The 19,709-nt window shown below is 36.2% G+C and overlaps 2 long non-coding RNA genes across 2 annotated transcripts; both read left to right on the plus strand.

The window, feature by feature from the left end:
• The first annotated feature begins 2,629 nt into the window (after positions 1-2,629).
• LOC128282658 (uncharacterized) lies at positions 2,630-3,703 on the plus strand. The gene is made up of 3 exons (XR_008273058.1): positions 2,630-2,765; positions 2,855-3,378; positions 3,623-3,703. It is a non-coding gene; the product is annotated as an uncharacterized LOC128282658 (long non-coding RNA).
• Positions 3,704-3,895: 192 nt separating this feature from the next.
• On the plus strand, positions 3,896-4,408 carry LOC128282754 (uncharacterized). The gene is made up of 2 exons (XR_008273158.1): positions 3,896-3,935; positions 4,044-4,408. It is a non-coding gene; the product is annotated as an uncharacterized LOC128282754 (long non-coding RNA).
• Positions 4,409-19,709: the final 15,301 nt, after the last annotated feature.

Genomic DNA, 19,709 nt, shown 5'->3' on the forward strand with positions numbered 1-19,709 from the left:
TTAAGATAACTTCAAATTCTAACTTTTGGATTTTAATTGTGTTATTAATTTATTATTTTAAATTCTAAATTTGAATTCATTAATTTTTATATTTAGTTTTTAAGTTAAAATTTTCATAGAAAATTTAATTTAAATAATATTTTTATTTATCCTTTAAAGTATATAGTTTGAAGTTCAAATTTCAAAAATAAAACATAATATAATATTTATCAAAGAAATAAATATTATTGAATTAAAATAATTTTTTAAAGGAAAATAATATTTATCTTAATGTTCAAATTATTTTAATCATAAATATTATCATAAAAATAAATTGATCGATTTTAGTGTGTAGTATAAAGTTAAAAACTTCATGGAAATTTAATTTAAATATTAACTCATAATAGATGAAAAATTAACAATTATTAACGTTACTAACGTATAACTATTAATTTGTTAATTTTTGTCTTTTTAAGTATAGTAAACATAGAGGTGATAAAAACACAAATTTAGAACATTAAAATAGTATAATTAAAGGGTTAAAATTTAAAGTTAAAATTTAAAGATGATAATCATAATTTACATAAACATTTAAAGTTTATGATTATCATAATTTACATAAACATCTAAAGAATAAAAAAAAATCTTTGGATCATAACTTACATAATACATAATACATAAATATATATCATATCATAACTTTGGATCATAACTTACATAAATATATATTGTTTTTGCTATTCTTAATTATATTTATAAATAAACAACTTACGAATTAATTTACACCTATTAGATACTTGATATGTATTATCTATTTTAGTACAATGACATGATTTAAATCAATTTAGAACATTTATGTAACAGTAATTTATTGTCAACTTTAAACTTCAAGAATTACGAAATGGATAAGAGTTGGATGAATTTGTCAAGGGTAAACAACTACTATCGAAATGGAGGACAAACTTTTCTAAATTTTGCATTTCAAAATGCAAGCCAAGAGAATATGATTCTTTGCCTGTGTAAGAAGTGTGGCAATATCAATTGGCATATTTGTGAAGTTGTCTACGAACATCTAATTATTAATGGTTTTATTCGGGGTATAGAAAATAGATTTTTCATGGAGAGTGTACACCTCGTAAAATCTCTTCAATGATTAATGTGGCTTATACTCATAATGCTTACCATCAGTCTGTTAGAGAAGATGACATGAAAGGTATGTTGCAGGATGTATTTAATATGCACAGTCATGGTTTGCAATCATTTCCACCTGAAATTATTGCATCCGATGATTGTGATATTGGTGGAAATGCTTTTACCGAAACAGGAAGAACTGTACATGATGAAGAGCCAAATGGAGAAGCGGAAAAGTTCTACAAGTTACTTAATGAAATGAATGAAGAACTTTATGAAGGATCGATTTTCAAAAATGTTCTTCTGCATTCGTCTTTTTCACTTAAAATGTTAGGAAGGGTAGACCGAAAACTCTTTTATACTAATGTTAGAGTTTTTGAGAGAGATGTTTTCGTTTGCAAAAATCCCTCATTCATGCAAAGATATGAAGAAATTGATAAAATATTTAGGCATTAGGTATGACAAAATTCATAGTTTCCCAAATAACTACATGTTGTATTGGGGTGATCGGAAAAACCAACAGTCTTGTCATATTTGCGATAAATCTCGTTGGATGAATAGGAATACAAAAGATGTGAATGAGGATGAAGGTGAGGCACAGTCAATAAAAAAGCCAATAAAGATTTTGTGATATTTTCCACTAATATTAAGGCTTCAAAAGCTTTTCATGTCGTTAAAGACAGTCAATTCTATGAGGTGGCATCATGATCAATGAATCGATGATGGATTATTAAGGCATCTTGCGGATTCTTTAGCTTGAAAATCATTTGACAATAAATTTCCAAACTTTGCAAGCGATCCTTGGAATGTGAGGTTTGGGCTAACATCGGATGAATTTAGTTTTTTTTAAAATCATGAATACTTCGTACAGTACTTGGCCTGTAGTGCTTGTTCCTTACAATTTGCCTCCGTGAATTTGCATGAAGCAATCTTCTTTTATCTTATCAATGATTACCCTTAAAGAAAAAGGCCCCGGAAATAATATTGACATCTATATGCAGCCACTTATTGAAGAGTTGAAATAGTTATGGGTTGATGTTAATATTTCTTGCGGAATTAAAAAAAATTAATTTGGTTTTACAATGGTAAACTTCTCTCGATTAATTCACACTAGACAACAATTGATAGACGAGTCGTATGTATTTTCTTCTCAAGTCAAACAAGTTTTTTACTCTAAAGATTCAACTGATAATGGTTGGTATGTTGTACTCTATAACATCTTTAGAGACTTGTTTGACATGGGCAATGAAAATATAAATGACATCGACGAAAGATTAGAAATTTTGCCTTTTCTAGAATAAAACTTAAATGAAACTATCCCTAATACTAGTACACAATTTTAATGAGTTCGCTAGGATGTGGATGAACATAATGTAGTAAGATTTTACGATTTTTTAATTATATGTAATATTATAATTTAAATCTTGATCTTGTTAAACATTTAAACTATTTTACATGTACTATTATTGCTGTAATTAGTTATTAATATTTCAACTATTTTATGTGTATTGCAGATAAAATGCCTAGAATAAGATTGTGAGATCTCAGTATTATTCAGAATCTTCCAAATTTGAAAGAAACAAATAGTGAACAACAGACTGCTATTGGATCTTCGAATGTTTCGAATACAGCTGACGAACCTGCAGAAATTCAAAGTAATGTTAACTTTAATTTACATGCATGTTGACTTTTATTATTGATTTTTGTTTTAAATTCTTATATTATAATATACCATTTTTTTTAGTTGAAAGTGGCAGGACGCGCAAAACTTGATGACATACGTTATTAAAAGATTTATACGGGTTAAATTCTGTTAAGCGTGTCAAAGTAACTAGAAACAGTCTTGGTCAGCCTATTGGATCAGAAGCTCGACTTTTAGCAGGATACTTTGGTATTATAGCACGAAACACCAATCTGTTGCCTATCAACTACGAGTCATGGCATCATATGCCTGATAGTAACAAAAATTAAGCTCTCGATAATATTAAGGTAATAACGTGAATGTAATTTATAATACTTTGGTTTAAGTTTCATTTATATTTACTTTCTAAACTTATATTATTTGCATGAGAGATTTGCTTTAGAGGTCTCAAATAATTATGTGAAGAAGGCATTAGGAAAAAATGGAAAGACCATAAAAGTGCTTTAAAAAAGGAATATTTTAAGAAAAATATAAGCTTCGAAGAGAAATTGCGAAATGTCTCGCTGGGAATGCTGATGTACCAATGGGAAGATGCAGTTAGATTTTGGAATTCAAAGAAAAGAGAGGTATTACGTACTTCCAAACTCTTATAATTATTTTAGTTTATAGTATTTACTATATACGTAATAATAATTTCATAATGTAGGGTCGTGAGCGAGTTAGAACTACAAGTAGGCAAAAACAAAAATTCACGCACATAGCTAGGTCGAAAAGTTTTACTTGTGTAGCTGATGAGATATTTTGAATTTATTAATTGTGTCAAATATTAATTACTTTCTACTAAATAATATTTTTCCTACTATATTGTAGGAATTGTCGTCTGGTAAAAAAGTTGAACGCCTTCAACTTTTTGACATTATTCATAGAAAGAAAGATGGATCTCCTATGACTCTTTGAAGTTGCGAATTTATGGTATATTTATTTAATAAAATTTGAATTATTTTAAATATTTAACATGTTTAATTATAATAGTTTAATTCGTCATTTGTAATGCAAATAATGTTAAGTTATGTTGCACTTGTTTTGATTATATATTTTGTTTCTAACTTTTTGATTGATTTATTAGGAGAAACTAAAGGATAAAAGGAAGAAGTATGAAGCGATCGCTTCGAGTGATAGTTCTGTTAGTCTTGATGGCATTGATAACCAGACTATTATTGAAGTTTTGGGTCCTGAAACGGGTTCGATTTCAAGGATTTTTTGTTAACCCAACCCAATATTTTGGATCCAGCTTGCAGCAATACATGCCTTTGGGGAATCAAGCTCAAGCTGAAGTTCAGAGGTTAAGAGATCAGATGACTCAAATGCAAATGAGCACAGTTAAGCAAATTGCTTAACTTAAAACGAATGCAGCATCGAGAGAAGTAGAGGCTCAAAGAAAATATGAAGAACTCCAGCTACAACTTAAAGTGGAGGCAGCAGCGAGGGAAGCAGAGGCAAGTAGAAAATATGACGAACTCCAACTACAACTTTAGAATATGATGACAATGTTTCAGCAGTTGTAGAATTCGCCATCTTAGACGTTAGTTTCCTTATTGTAAGAATTTTAACATTATAATTTTTGAATATAATAAATTTTGTTATTTCATTTATTAATTTAGATCATATATCTATTTCTTTCGTTGGATTTGAAGTATCATTTAGATTTGCAGTTTTTGGTTGGATTTGATGTAATAGGAAATTATCTTGACAATTCGAGTTCTATATGAATGAAAATGGGTTGTTAAAAATCTGTTAAAGTTAGTGGCGTTCTTTTCACAAATGCCGCCAAAGAACATAACCTTTAGCGCCATTTTTGGGAAAAGTGCTGCTAAAAGTCATGTTCTTTAGCTGCATTTGTGAGGAAAGCATTGCTAAAAGTCATATTCTTTAGCGGCGTTTGTAACACCCCGTACCCGAGACCGTTGCCGGAGTCGAACACGAGGTGTGAACGGACTTAATTCATTTGCTTACACAGTTCATTTTAAAATTTCCAGACAAGCTGGCCAACTGTATCACAGTCGCTTTAAAAATCATATCTTGAGTTACAAAACTCGAAAACCGATTCCGTAAATTTTTCCTGAAACTAGACTCATATGTCCATCTACAAATTTTTTTCTAGAATTTTGGTCGGGCCAATTAGTACAGTTTATTAGTTAAAGTCTCCCCTGTTTCAGGGTTTGACTACTCTGACCTTCATGCATTACGACTTAGATATCTCCCTGTACAGAGCTTCAATACTTATTCCGTTTGTTTCTAACGAAACTAGACTCAAAAAGGAATCTATACATATAAAGCATGACTTCTAATTGTCTCTGGTTAATTTATGGTAATTTTTCAAACTCAGAACAGGGGATCCAGAAAACGCTCTGGCCCTGTTTCACGAAAACTTAAGCATCTCATAAAATACTACTCATGTGGTCGTTTCGTTTCTTTCATATGAAAATAGACTCATCAAGATTCGATTACATAATTTATTCACTATTTAATTCCACTCCTACTATTTTTAGTGATATTTCCAACTTACGTCACTGCTGCTGTCAGCATCTATTTTAAGGTACATTTTTACCTATTTCATAATTTTCCATGAATCAAATAGCAAATTGACATACATTTTTATCAAGGGTAATCCCGATTAGCCATGGCGTACGTAGCACCAATAGGACCATGATTGGCCATACCAATGGCTAGTCATTACCAAACATTCCACACCATTTAATAACCATATCCGAGACCATAATGTTATACTTGAAATATACGAGCCATTTTCGCATGGCTATCTGAATACACATTACCAAGGGTACTTAATTAACAACAAGGGTCAGCCCTATACATGCCATTTTCAAAATTGAACTAAAAGAGTACCAAAAGTGGCTTAGATAGTGTGGATGACTTGACTTTGACACTCCGAGTCGATAGTGACGAACAAAATCTATAAAACAGAGAATCAAAGTAACAGAGTAAGCATTTTAATGCTTAGTAAGTTCAAGTAATGAAATTATTTACGACTAAAGTATAGCGTTCATATGACTAAATGAATAATTGCATATATGCATGTTCTCAAAATCATACTTACTTCACGCTTCAACCATTATATTCATACACAGGGAATCAAACCTAACTAGAGGTCGGAAGTTCGTTAATCAATTGAGCGAATACTATTTAAAAGGAATCAACCTTTCCGATGCATATACGAAACATACCTTATCGTTTGGATTTTATGAGCGTATTAATTGAAATTATTACAGCAAGATTGCTCACTTCAAACCCAAGTACCTTGAGTTTAGTGGATATAGCAACTCACGCAAATGCCTTGGTCTTAGCCCGGATATAGTCAATAGCACAAAAGCCTTGGGACTTAGCCGGATATAATCACTAGCACAAATGCCTTCGGGACTTAGCTTGGATATAATCAATAGCACAAATGCCTTGGGACTTAGCCGGATATAATCACTAGCATAAATGCCTTCGGGACTTAACCCGGATATCGTTCGAATACTCATGCACATATATCAATAAATCATGACACATCCATATTTCATTTTCATTACTAAAGCTCAAACACAAAACACTTATCAAACCTTACCAATTTCGCTCAATAGCCACATACAAAGAGCATGATTTTGAGTGGCTTTCTAACATGATCTCTATACACATTATTACCACCGTCATAAGTATAAACTAATCATTATATCTCCATTTATTTGTTATGCTTATATGACATGACTTAATCAAATCATAAACTAAGTTTCATTACTCGAAGACTTACCTCGAATGTTGTCGAACAACTTCAACGGCTATTCGATTACTTTTTCCTTTCCCTTATCTGAAATTGCCCCCCTATGCTCTTGAGCTTAAGTTCAACAAATTTTAAACTAGTCATTAATCGACTATTCAAGTATTACTTTCAGAATATAATACATATAGATTCGACTTTCACACACATAGATTATAGTAAGCTTTATAAAAATCAATAAATAATTCATTAGCAAATTTTCATTAATGTTTACAATATAATTACAATTTCCCTATAAGCTGACTTCCTGAGCAACAGTCACTAAAGTTTTTATAACTGGAGCTACGAAACTCCAAATCAATTGCCGTAAATTTTTCTTGACATAAGACTCATTTATCTATTATCCATAAAATTTTCAAAAATTTTAGTTTAGCCCAACAATACCAGATTTTTCTTAAAGTTCACCTTGTTTCACTGTTTGACTAAACTGACTATCCTTCACTACGAATAAAATTTCTCATTGTACAGAATTCCAAATATGTTCTTGTTTATTTCATTTGAAACTAGACTCATTAAGGAGTCTAAGCACATAAATTTTATCTTAGGGCCATTTTTTTACAATTTATACTGATTTTATAAAAACAGAACAGGGAATCTAGTAGTCATTTTGACTCAGCCCCACAATACTTCAAATATCTCAAGATCGGTAACTCTTTTGTTTTTATAGTTTCTTTTGTAAGAAACTAGACTCTTCAAGCTTTAATGAAATAATTTACTCAGCTTCTAATTCAACTCCTACAAATTATGGCGATTTTCCAAAATCACCTTACTGCTGCTGTCCCTAAGCAGATTATTACCAAATCAAATGCTAACATTTGCATTTCACCTTAGTAGCTAGCTTAGAAAACCTTAATTTAACATATAATTGTTCATAACACAATTAAAGCATCCTCTCCATTCCATCAATTCAAAACACATACATTTCCCAATAGTATCCAAAATCATATTCGGCCTTAGTACACAACTTGTTAGCCGATTTTTCTCCATTTAGCAACTAATGCACATATGTGCTCATTTGTTAGACTCTACTTCACCTAACTACCATTTTCTTTTTCATCCAAATAACATGAACAACAACCATTTCTTGAACATTTCTCTTCAACAATTCTTCATAAAACATAAAGACTATAACCCAATCTCATCCTTTAATAACTAAAACCGAATGCTCAAGACACCACACCATTTCAAATTTTGGTCATGGGTTAAGCAAAGAACTTAATCACTAACTAAAAAAAATGCTAAAAATCCAAGAATCATCCTTGAACTTACCTTGATTTAGCTAACCACCATAGCTGAATTTTTCAAAGCTTTTCTCTTCTAGGTACGGCAATGAGGAGCAAGGATGGAGAAACTTTGGTTTCTCCTCCCATTAACTAGTATTTTATTAACCTTATTCCTTATTTCATTTTGTAACATAAAATTATTAGCATAAAATGTTGACACAGAATAATTATAATATGCTTTAGTCCATAACATGGCCGGCCACCATCTAGAATTTGGCCAATTTGACATGCAAGTACAAGCATTTCTAACATGCATCAATAGGCCACTTTAACATTTGCCTAGCACATTTCTAAATTTTCTCACACAAGTCCTATTTAATAAAATTCACTTACAATTAACAAAATTCAAACATGAAATTTTCACACATGCATATATACATATAATAAGCTTCAAATATGACGGTTAATTATTTTTATGACTTGGTTTTATGGTCCCGAAACCACTTTCCGACTAGGGTCACATTAGGGCTGTCACGTCTGTGGAAAAGCGCTGGTAAAGATCATGTTCTTTAGTAGCATTTGTGGAAAAAGCGCCGCTAGAGTTTATGTTCTATAACGGCGTTTGTAGAGAAAGCGCCGCTAAAGGTCATGTTCTTTAGCGGTATTTATGGGGAAAACATCACTAAAAATCATGTTTTATAGTGGCGTTTTTATGAGAAATGTTGCTAAAGTTCATGTTCTATAGTGACTTTTTCCTCATAAACGCCGCAAAATTTAGCAATGTTATCTATAGCGGCGTTTTTTCCGCGCTTATCAAAACGCCGTAAATAGTTTTAGAGCGTTCATAGGCCCAAAAAAGGTCGCTAAAAACCTATTTTCTGTAGTAGAAATTAACTAAAAACAAAAGAAAAACAAGCGTTGTATTTAAAAGTCAAAATTTTGCTAATTATTTTTCCTAACTAAAGCATGCAAAAATAATTCACAATATATTAAAGATATGTGACCTAAATCTTGTTAAATAAAAATACAAGTGGCAAGATAGGGGGATCTGTGAGGGCGAAGGTGTTTTAACTTTACTACATTACTTCTATTTGACTTTGATTAGAATATTGTTTTATAAACCTATAAATAGATGTAGTCGTCTCTCCTCTTGTATCATTCAAATTCGACATAGTGAATTTTCTTCTTCTTTGCCCATGGATTTTTCCCAAAAGGGTTTCCACAATCAATCTGTGTGTTTTATTATTTCTTTTTTCTTGCCATTATTGACATTCTATTTTTACACAATCGATCATCACACAACGTCCCCGTTAATGGCGCCAATTAGGGGTGAGCGTTCGATCAAATCGAATTGAATGAAAAAATTTCGAGTTAATCGAGTTGACGAATCATATTTTATCATCCTAATTTGATTTGAAATTTTCTTGAATCGAGTTGAGTGAGATGGAATTCGAATCGAATCGAATATATTTGTTCGAGTTAAATTTTAAAAAATAATTTTGGGTCATTATAACCACTGTCACCCATCGTAATAAAATTTGTCTACTGTAATCAAATTTTTTATTACCTTTCATCATCTCATAATTTATTTATTAATCTTTTATATACGGGTTAGCTTCTTTGCTTGCTTAGTTGTTTCAATTATCTTCATATTATTGTCACTATGTATTTTGGAATTAAAAAATATATTAAATGGAAAAATGTGATTTTCTAATAAAAGTTATTTTAAACATAAAATGTGAAATTGATACCAATATAAAATTTTAACATGAATATTTTATGGCATCATTAATAAGTCAATTTTAATATAAATATTCAATATGACTAAACAATTCAATAATATAAATAATATAAAATGTGAAATTTAATTTAATAATATAAATAGTAGATATAAATAAAATTATAACTATTTATGTTTAGGATTTTTTTGGATAATTTTGATTTTTATTTGGGAGTAAAAAGTGAGAAGTAAAAGTTTAGAGGAAAATAAAAAGTTTTGGAGAGTAAAAGTTTAAGGGAAAATAAATAGGGGGAGTAGAATTTTGGAGGGAAAATATTAAAAAAAAATAGGGAGGGATGGGTTTGGGGTAAATGGGGGGTGAGATGGGAGGGAATTAAAAGTTTTGGGGGGAAAGTGGGAGGGAGTAAAAATTTAGGGGGAAAATAAAAAAGTTTTAAGGGTTTTTGGGAGTAAAATTTTGAGAAAAAGTAAATGGGAGAGTAAAATTTTGGTGGGAAATGGATTTTGGGTAGATGGGAGGTTGGGATAGGAGGGGAGTAAAAGTTTTGGGGGAAAAGTGAGAAGGAGTAAAAATTTTGAGGGAAAAATAAAAAGGTTTGGGAGTTTGGGGTAAAAATGTAAAATATTATAATTTGATATTCGAATTATTTGAGTTATTCGAATTCGAAAACTCAACTCGATTCGAACTCGAAATTCGAAAAAAAATTCTAGTTGACTCGAATAACTCGATTCGTTTAACTCGAAATTCAAGTTTTTTTTGATTTTTCGAGTCGAATCGAATTTTGCTCACCCCTAGCGCCAACAACTTGACCGTGCCTTGGCGTATGTACATCGAGCAAATAAAATTGAAAACAAATAAATTGAAATGTGGTCTTTTGCAAGTTTTGTAGGTCTAGTTGTAAAATTTCTTATGTTACAACAGAACATGGAGTATTTCGAGGATTGAACTCAAGAGAGAAAGGGTAACAAAACCAATTAAAAACAACTAAGCATGCAAGGGAAAGTCTAGCTAGCTACTATAATTGACATAATATTACGACAAAAAAAAATTAGAGAGTTTATGAATTTCCTAAATTAAGAGGCCTAAAATGCAAATTATCCAATTTCACAATTCACACAATTAGGCAACAACCGTAGTTGATTAATATCCATACTAGTGGTGAATTCATAGTTTAGGGTACTAAAAGCCTAATTTCCCTATTTAGTCAAAGTTTACCAGTCTCAATTATACCCAAATAAGAAATTTAGTCCAATTTTGTAACTCCCCTAGCTCGTATTCATCGCCGGAATAGGGAAACGGAGCATTACTAGAGTTTATAGATCAAATAAACATTCATTTCATATAATATAGCATTTATGTCAGAAACCCTTCAAAATCAAATGTAACACCCCAAACCCATGCAACAGATATTAATAAATGCATATCATGTAAAATACAGTATTAATCAATCATGCAGTGTAACCAATTTAAACCCTAGGGGTATTTCGGTAATTATGCTCTTTAGGGGTAATTTCGTACTTACGCAACTACACACGTTATTCCAGTAATTCTTAACAATCATATGCAATTTGATTCTCCCATCTAACTGACAGGCTCCTTTGCCCACCTCTTGCCCATACTGGGCCGTAAGCCCATTGGGCCCAGTTTTTTTTTGGCCCGTCGAGGCCCTATTTCCGAAGTACGTTGAAACGTCACACAAACTTACTTATCACTTTGCGGTGCTAGATCTAACAATTACTCTATGTCTTGAGAGCATTCGCATACTCACAAGCTTTGTGAAATGCCTAAATTCGGCATTTTGGCTTTTTGAATTGAACTAAGAAAAGGTGTTAAACACACACGATTCATGACGATCGCCTTGAGATCTTTTTCGATATCCTACAATTGATTAGCACAGTGCTTATTTACAAACTATAATCACTAAATTCCAAAACTTACTCACCCATGATCGAACCATGTCCCTAAAAGCCTTTGAAACCTTACCTTTTTGTCAAAATCGATAGCTAACTCCGAATCCGATTGCTCCAATGATTCACGCTTTCAATCCAACACTTAAGAAGACTCTAATCACCGAGAGAAAACATTAGTTACAAACCCTTAAAGCCTTATGCTCAAATCGACAGCCTCCCTAATTTTTAGGGATTTCGGCTTTTCTTAACATCGCAAAATAAGAACAGATCTGAGATGATAAGTACTTACCCCTTACTCCTACTTGATTTCCACGCAATCTAGTGCGGTTTATCCTTAGAACAATGGTAAAACCGAATCCGGGAGTTTGAAGAAGTTTGACTATAAGCCCCAAACCGATGGTACTTTTGGCTTTTGGGTGGTGAAGAAGATGATAATGTGGAACTATAACCTTGAAGTAGAATTGCTGTCAAGTATCTAGGATTAAGAAAAGATAATCGTAGATTAATAAAAACAAAGAACATAGAAGGACCTGGCTTTGAAGAAATCGGCACAAGCAGTGATCACAGGTTTTCGGCTTTTGTGATTTCGGCAAAGGTGCTGATGATAAGCAGGTTTGATGAATAGTTTTGAAGTAGAAAAAATAGAAGAAGAAGAATAGGGGAGGTGGTAGTTTCGACTAGAGAGGAAAAAGAGAGGAAAAACAACCCTAAGGTGTTAAAGCAGAAGAAAAACGGCACCACTCAATACCCTAAGTGCCGAAATACCAACCTAATACCCCCTGCCGATTTTCCCTCTTCAATTCCCATAATTCGGCCAACTCCTAGCCTCATCCAAATCCCTTAAATCTCTCCCCTTATCCCTCCTTAATCCAAGCATTTAAACTGATCCAACTCTCTTCTAGTAGAATCCACCTGAACTCCAACACTTACCCCTCCTGCACTTAAAAAATAAATGCATCTATTTGCCAACACAGGGAATCGATCCCATGCCTTCCTCAAAGCTCCACACGCCACCTTTTTAGGAGCCTAGTGGCGTCACCCTGGCCACTTTACCAAGGCTCTTTTTGTGATGCAATTTACCCACAACTCTACTTAAGGGCCACTTAGCCAGAACCCCTAACTCCTAAGTCTAAAATTCCAAAAATTCAACTGGGTTTTGGCCAACTCATGGGCCTTACATAAGCCCATTTACTTACTCAAAATATTAATTTCACATCCAAATACAATAATTTAAAGTATTTATAAAATATTGAAAACCACGAATAAATCCGAAAAATCAGGATGTTACAACTCTACCCTCCTTAAAGAAATTTCGACCTCGAAATTTTACCTTATCGAAACAGATTGAGGTCTTGTTTACGCATAGCCTCCTCAGTCTCCCAAGTAGCTTCTTCTTTGCCATGGTTTCTCCAAAGTACTTTCACTAGTGGAACTGATTTCCTTCTCAACATCTTGACGTCACGATCAAGTATTTGCACAGTTCCTCTTGAAAGTTAAATCATTGTATCTCGATTTACGAATCGGTATGATATGAGTTGGGTCGGATCGATACCGCCTCGGCATGGATACATGAAAATGTCGTGGATACGATGCGATTCGGTGGTAACTCTAGTGATAAGCCACTTGGTCCAACCCGCTTAACAATTCGGTAAGGCCCAATAAACCGTGGGCTCAACTTACCCTTCTTACCAAATCTCAAAATTTTCTTCCAAGGAAACCTTCAAGAAAACCATATCCCAACAGTGAACTCAATCTCTTTGCGCTTCAGATCCGCATCGACTTACGTCTATCCGATGCCGCCTTTAACCGTTCCCTAATCACCCTAACCTTGCTTTCAGTGTCTGCCACCAATTCCGGTCCAAGCACTCGTCGTTCACCCAACTCTGTCCAACACGTCGGCGTATGACATCTTCGCCCATAAAGCGCTTCATATGGAGCCATCTGAATACTTGCTTGATAGCTGTTATTGTAGGCAAACTCCGCCAATGGTAAGTAGTCCTCCCAACTTCCACGAAAATCAATGATACAACCCCTCAACATATCCTCCAGAACCTGAATAACCCTTTTTGACTGTCCATCTGTCTGTGGGTGAAAAGCGGTGCTAAAATCCAATCGTGTACCCAACGCTTCCTACAACTTTCGCCAAAACCAAGACGTAAACCTAGGGTCTCGATCAGATATTATCGACACTGGCACCCCATGCAGTCGCACTACCTCCGCCACATATAACTTTGGCCAACTTTTGCGGTGAGTAGTCGATGCGAGCAGGTATGAAATGAGCTGATTTTGTTAACCTATCCACAACTACCCACACGAATCTTTCTTGGTGGGTGTCAAAGGTAACCCACTCACAAAGTCCATTGTTACTCTCTCCCACTTCCATAGTGGAATTTTCACGAGTTGCGATAATCTCGGCGGCAATTGGAGCTCGGCCTTAACTTTCTTGGCACGTCAAACATTTCCCAACAAATTCAGGTCACCTCTTGTTTTAATCCGCCACCAAGTACACCTCTCGCAAGTCTCGGTATAACTTATTCCCTCCAGGATGCATGGCACAGAGTCCACCATGAGCCTCTTTTAGAATTAACTGCCTCAATTCAGGGTCCTTTGGAATACAAACCCTTCCACGAAAGCACAGAACTCCTTCAGTGTTCAACCCAAAATCCTCGTTCTCACCACTCTTAACTTGTTTGGAACCAAGAGCTAATGAATCGTCCTTCAATTTGTTTTTCCTTAATCATTTCGGTCCAAGTAGGCCTTACTTGCAGTTCTGCCAACAAGCTTCCATCGTCGTATAGACTTAATCGTGCGAACAAGGCTCTCAAATCATTAACAACCCTTCGACTCAACGCATCCGCCACCACATTAGCCTTTCTTGGGTGGTACTCTATCGAACAGTCGTAGTCTTTAAGCAACTCCACCCATCTTCGTTGCCTAAGGTTCAACTCCTTCTGAGTCAACAAATACTTTAGGCTCTTATGATCTGTGTATATGATGCACTTCTCCCCATATAAGTAATGTCTCCAAATTTTAACGCAAAAATCACCGCTAGCTCCAAATCATGCGTGGGGTAATTCACCTCATGAGCCTTAAGTCGTCGCGATGCATAGCGACCACCTTGCCCTCTTGCATCGATCGCAACCTAACCCCACATGTGACGATCGCTATATCTGATAAAGTCCTTCCCAAACACGGTTGAATCAACACCGGCGCTTGGTCAATACCTTTTCAACCGATCAAAAGCTTTTTTTGTTTCTCGGTCCAGACAAATGATACTCCTTTCCTTATGAGTTTTGTCAAGGGTGCCGCCATCATCGAGAAACCTTCCACAAACCTTCTGTAGTAACCTGCCAACCTTGGGAAACTCCGAATTTTCGATACTGACCTAGGTGGCTTCCATTCCAGAATCGCTTCAATTTTACGAGGATCCACTTTAATCCCCTCGGCAGAAACCACATGCCCTAGGAAGGTTACCTCCCTCAACCAGAATTCGCACTTGCTAAATTTCGCATAGAGCTCCTTTTCCCTTAACACTTGCAGCACAATACGGAGATGCTCATCATGCTTCGCCTCTGTTTCAGAGTATACCAGGATATCGTCGATAAAGACGACTACAAATCGGTCCAAATAAGGTTGGAATACTCGATTCATCAGATCCATAAAAGCTGCAGGTGCATTCGTTAGCCCAAACGGCATGACCACAAACTCATAATGTCCATATCGAGTTCGAAATGCTGTTTTATGAATATCCCCTTCTTTTACCCTTAGTTGATGGTATCCAGAACGAAGATCGATTTTGGAGAATATCGAAGCTCCCCTCAGTTGATCGAACAGATCATCAATCTTTGGTAGTGGATACTTATTCTTACTCGTCAGTTTGTTCAACTGGCGATAATCGATGCACATGCGCATCGTTCCGTCCTTTTTCTTCACAAACAGGACCGGTGCTCCCCAAGGAGACACACTAGGCCTAATGAAGCCTCTATCTAACAACTCTTGAATTTGAGCCTTGACTCCACTAACTCCTTGATGCCATCCTATAGGGTGCAATAGATCTGGAGCTATTCCGAGCAACAAATCGATTCCAAACTCAACTTCCCGATTCGGAGGTAATCCGAAGCTCTTCCAAAAACATCCGAATTCCCTAACAGTTACGAGGGTCTCCACAATCGGATCCTCGGTTTGACTTAGCTTACCAAAGCGGATATGCCTCGCATCCCTTGCGCATCGGTTTCTCGACCCTCAACGCGATACTACATTGGATAAGTAATCCTTCGTTCTCCAATAATCATTACCTCTTCATCATTGATGACTCTTAACACCATCCTCTTAGTTGCACAATCCAAAGTTGCCTTATGCTTGGTCACCAATCCATCCCTAGTATCAAATCGAATTCTTCAAGCGGTAACTCCATCAAATCCCCACGAAAACCACGCCTTGAATCTCCAGAGGCACCTCATTGAAGAGTTTCTCTACCTTAACCGAATGACCTAAAGGACTTATCACAGACACCCTACATACAGTCTCCTCGGAATGCACACCCAATACCCCAGAAATGTTATATGCCACATATGAATGGGTTGATCCCACATCAATCAGAGTAGTATAAGGTACACCATAGATAAAAAGCGTGCGGTTATGACATCGGTCGTCACCCTCCTCATGGCGACGAGCGGCATACACACCAAAGTGGTGACGAGCATCCGCGTTACCAATACCCTATGGGTGCCCCACGTCCAAGGCCATTACCACCGCGACCTTGTCCACGACCTCTTGGCGTGGCGGTCCATCCCTCACAGTTGAGCGGTCGCCTGACCCCTTGCTCGGCCACCTGAGCTGAGTGGCCCTCCTAGGACAATCCTTAATCCTATGCTCCTTAGACCCACAACGAAGACAAGCCCTAGAACGCTTCCAGCACTCTCCTTGATGCGTTTTGCCGCAATCCCCACAAACTTGCGGTCTACCTGTGTTCACCGGAACTGCTCGAACCGGTTCCTCCATCCTAGCTCTCTTAACATTTCGATTTGTAGCACCCGCTGGTCCAACATCCCTCCTGAACCGATTCCGATCCCTATCACGATTCTTCCGTTCGGTTTGTTTCACCTCCTCGGCTATCTTAGCCTTCTCTACCAGTGTAGCGAAATCTCGCTCCCTCTGCGGAGCTATGAGCACCCTTAACTCATCTCTGAGACCATTCTCAAAACGAACGCTGCGCTCGTATTCAGTGGAAACGATGCCATTAGCATACCGACTCAATCGTAGAAACTCCGCCTCATATTCAGCAATGGTCTTATTTCCCTGAGTCAGATTCAGGAACTCCTTTCTGCGTGCATCCACATAGCTAGCTCCAACATATTTTGCCTTAAAGGTCTGTTTGAACAGCTCCCATGTTACCCTCTCAGCTGGGGTACCCTCTCTCACAGTAATCCACCACTGATATGCTTCATCCCGCAGTAACGAAACCGCCCCTTTCAACTTCTGTTCTACTGAGCAGTCCAGGTCATCCATGATCCGCTCGGTGGCTTCCAACCAGTACTCAGCCACATTTGGGGCCACTCCAGATACGCCCCTAAAAATCTCAGCTCCGTTGGCCCGAAGTCGTTCAGAAATGGACCCCCTATTCATGGGCCCGACATTAGTTCTGGCCACCCTTTCCAAAACCCTCAACATGGCCTGAGACAAAGCGTCATCCCCTGCGGCCCGATCATACGGCCCATTTTTATTAACCGGTGGTGGACGTACCTCGCCAGCTGGCATGTGTTCAGATGACGCAGATCCAGCTTGAGTGCTACCTCGGCCTCGACCACGGCCTCTTCCTCGAGTAGCCCTTGTACTCATAACGATTTATCTAATTACGAATTTTATGACATTAGTTTACTGGTTTCACTTATTTATTACGAGAATGTCGTATGAGCAGATAGAGTTTGAGTTATTCTCGCGCAATCAAAATTTAGCTACGGTCTCGGTTTGTAGCCTAATACTACCTTATCAATAGCACTATCTCTAAGGCTCAAGACTATCTATAGTATTATTTCCATCGATTCTATATAAATATTTAAAGCGAAAAAAGAACACTTACAGACTTGGTGCGGGGATTGATGTGCCACTTCCTTATCAGTCCATAAAAAACCCATGTTTTGTTTACCGAAAATAAAAGATTTCATTTGAAAACACTTTCATTTTAAAACTATTGATTTAACCTCGTTCAATAGAAAAATTTTGAACATCATTGAAAAACTTATAAATTTTTTTTAAAAATTTTCGGACCCGATCCACAGCCGAGTTGTTGCAACCAGGCTCTGATACCACTAAATGTAACACCCCAAACCCATGCAACAGATATTAATAAATGCATATCATGTAAAATACAGTATTAATCAATCATGCAGTGTAACCAATTTAAACCCTAGGGGTATTTCGGTAATTATGCTCTTTAGGGGTAATTTCGTACTTACGCAACTACACACGTTATTCCAGTAATTCTTAACAATCATATGCAATTTGATTCTCCCATCTAACTGACAGGCTCCTTTGCCCACCTCTTGCCCATACTGGGCCGTAAGCCCATTGGGCCCAGTTTTTTTTTGGCCCGTCGAGGCCCTATTTCCGAAGTACGTTGAAACGTCACACAAACTTACTTATCACTTTGCGGTGCTAGATCTAACAATTACCCTATGTCTTGAGAGCATTCGCATACTCACAAGCCTGTGAAATGCCGAAATTTCGGCATTTTGGCTTTTTGCCGAATTGAACTAAGAAAAGGTGTTCGGTACACACCTGATTCGCGACGACTGCTACTGAGATCTTTTTTGATATCCTACAATTGATTAGCACAGTGCTTATTTACAAACTATAATTACTAAATTCCAAAACTTACTCACCCATGATCGAACCATGTCCCTAAAAGCCTTTGAAACCTTACCTTTTTGTCAAAATCGATAGCTAGCTCCGAATCCGATTGCTCCAATGATTCACGCTTTCAATCCAACACTTAAGAAGACTCTAATCACCGAGAGAAAACATTAGTTACAAACCCTTAAAGCCTTATGCTCAAATCGACACCTCCCTAATTTTTAGGGATTTGACTTTTCCTAACATCGCAAAATAAAACAGATCGAGATGATAAGTACTTACCCTTACTCCTACTTGATTTCCATGCAATCTAGTGCGATTTATCCTTAGAACAATGGTAAAACCGAATCCGGGAGTTTGAAGAAGTTTGACTATAAGCCCTAAACCAATGGTACTTTTGGCTTTTGGGTGGTGAAGAAGATGATAATGTGGAACTATAACCTTGAAGTAGAATTGCTGTCAAGTATCTAGGATTAAGAAAATATAATCGTAGATTAATAAAACAAAGAACATAGAAGGACACGGCTTTGAAGAAATCGGCACAAGCAAAGTGATCACGGGGTTTTCGGCTTTTGTGATTTGACAAAGGTCTTGATGATAAGCGAGTTTGATGAATAGTTTTGAAGTAGAAAAAATAGAAGAAGAAGAATAGGGGAGGTGGTAGTTTCGACTAGAGAGGAAAAAGAGAGGAAAAACAACCCTAAGGTGTTAAAGCAGAAGAAAAACGGCACCACTCAATACCCTAAGTGCGAAATACCAACCTAATACCCCTGCCGATTTTCCTCTTCAATTCCCATAATTGCCAACTCTAGCCTCATCCAAATCCTTTAAATCTCTCCCTTATCCTCCTTAATCCAAGCATTTAAACTGATCCAACTCTCTTCTAGTAGAATCCACCTGAACTCCAACACTTACCCCTCCTGCACTTAAAAAATAAATGCATCTATTTGCCAACACAGGGAATCGATCCCATGCCTTCCTCAAAGCTCCACACGCCACCTTTTTAGGAGCCTAGTGGCGTCACCCTGGCCACTTTACCAAGGCTCTTTTTGTGATGCAATTTACCCACAACTCTACTTAAGGGCCACTTAGCCAAAACCCCTAACTCCTAAGTCTAAAATTCCAAAAATTCAACTGGGTTTTGGCCAACTCATGGGCCTTCCATAAGCCCATTTACTTACTCAAAATATTAATTTCACATCCAAATACAATAATTTAAAGTCTTTATAAAATATTGAAAACCATGAATAAATTCGAAAAATCAGGATGTTACATCAAATATATTATCCCTTATACGAGCCCTTGGGGCCCAAAATACGCATTAGAAACAAGTCGGGACTAAATTGGGTACTCATAATTTTTTTTAGAAAACATTGAAAATTTTTGAAGTTGTAG

The sequence above is a fragment of the Gossypium arboreum genome, chromosome 1 (assembly GCF_025698485.1).
Source record: "Gossypium arboreum isolate Shixiya-1 chromosome 1, ASM2569848v2, whole genome shotgun sequence".
Lineage (NCBI taxonomy): Eukaryota > Viridiplantae > Streptophyta > Magnoliopsida > Malvales > Malvaceae > Gossypium > Gossypium arboreum.